This window comes from Clupea harengus, chromosome 21, assembly GCF_900700415.2.
Source record: "Clupea harengus chromosome 21, Ch_v2.0.2, whole genome shotgun sequence".
NCBI lineage: Eukaryota > Metazoa > Chordata > Actinopteri > Clupeiformes > Clupeidae > Clupea > Clupea harengus.
Window position 1 is genome coordinate 21819339 of NC_045172.1, and position 1822 is coordinate 21821160.

At 41.8% G+C, this 1822-nt stretch overlaps 1 protein-coding gene across 1 annotated transcript in view; it reads right to left on the reverse strand.

Annotated features, from left to right (window-relative positions):
• Positions 1-1334, reverse strand: part of sh3bp4a (SH3-domain binding protein 4a) — a 37477-nt gene extending 36143 nt beyond the window's left edge. Inside the window, exon 1 of the mRNA XM_031558605.2 lies at positions 1221-1334. The gene's annotated coding sequence lies outside the window, so the exon portion shown is untranslated. The remainder of the gene's footprint in view (positions 1-1220) is intronic.
• Between the last annotated feature and the right edge of the window lie 488 nt (positions 1335-1822).

The window sequence follows — 1822 nt, forward strand, 5'->3', positions numbered from 1 at the left end:
TTTGGAGAGTTTTAGAGTTAACGGAGCGAAACCCGGAGATTACAGTGGGCGCTTGTTCAAACCCAACTTTGTAGCCATATACTTATGCTTAGGTTGCAGTCGCTTCTACTGCGAAACAGTGGAGTTTAAGCGCACAGATAGCACGAAGTATAGGGACACGCCATACCCTGAAGTTATTTCTTATTGCGATTTTTTTTTTAAAACAACAGCTAACATTTGTTTTCCTTCTTTTGCACAGTGTCTTTATTTCAGCGAGTCTGCAGAGCGTCAGTGGAATGTTGTTCGTGTCTCCTCTGCAAGGGTTTTTTGAGGGTATATGCTCGGGATCCGGTTATAGTCCGGGTCATGGAGTTACACAGCTATCCAAATCCAAATGGAATGTCGGCTGAGAGAGGGGGGGGGAGGAGGGTGGTGGACCCATGGTCAGGCACGAGATGAGCGGCACTAATGGGCACCTTTTAACATAGAAATGAGGTCCTGGTTTTCATATTCCATCACATAGACCTGGACACCGACGTCTGAATGGACGTCTGCTACGTGGGCTACACGGTTTGAGAACAATAGCCTAATACTTCAATACACCGAACAAGAATTGTAAATAGAATAACTAAGATGCCACTCGTTTAATGTGGACTCAAGGAAGCCCGTCAAACAGCACAATTATTGCTTGAATAATTGAGTGATCCTAATAGTCTTTTATCCCATGTATAACGCCAAATACAAATCATTACAAAGCGACGGCGAGAATGACCCATCTACCAAGGTAGCCTTCATTGGCAACACGTAATAGCAACCACACGAACCCTTTTAAAGACACTTCTTATAAGACGCTCGCTATTTTATATTGTCGAAGCGCAAAACCAGCTAAATAAATACTACAACCAATTGAAACGCTGTTGTGTAGTCGAATAAACATTTTATCGGTCCTCAACTTGTGGTTTCCTTATCAAAGTTTAAAGCGTAACGCATTTAAGAAGGAAACAGTCGGTAAAAATAATCTACGAAAGTACCATAGCTTGTCACATCACCAAAGGAGTAAAGCTTATGACAGAATAAGCCAGCAGTGTGCATTCTTCAGGGGTTATTCTGGCTCATCAGCCCTTGCTGCTTTCAATGACAACGAGAGACTCCACAACAAATATATGACTACGCCTCCAAAAGCATATGTAAAAATACATACATCAAAGCCCACAAAAGCCCACAAAATCTTAACAACTCACTTGTTTTTTGTGCGAGCAGACGGGTGACTGAGAACTCATCCAAATAGGCAAGACCTTCAAGTTCAGTAGTTCGGCTGTTACTCCTCTGTAAGACTTGAGCAGACTGCTTGGATTGCAGGCAGCACTACTCACTGATGTCACCAGGAGGGAGGAGACTGCCAGCGACCGATGGCCTCGCAGCTGTCATTTGTTCTTTGCCGAGGTTTAAGTTTCAATTGTTATTTGAATTTCATTTGTTTATATTTGTGAATATTGCAAATGTCTTATATTACGAGATGTGCTTTATTTATAAGATGTTTTAATTTGGGAAGTTTACAGACTTGTTTGAAAATGCACACATACACAGTGATGCAGCCACAGTATGTTGACTGAGTTCAAGAACAATCATCACGTTGTTTACAAGCAGATGCACTTTAACGCAGTAAGACAATTCACTTATTTTTAAACATCCATTGCGTAATCTCGCCAATAGTTTGCTCATGTGTGAAATAGCGTGAAAACGATTGTAGATCACACTTCAGCTCAAGGAGAAGGCCCAGATGTGTTTCACAACAAGCTGACGCTGCCACTGTTGACACAAACTTCTACTTTCTCTCCTTCTT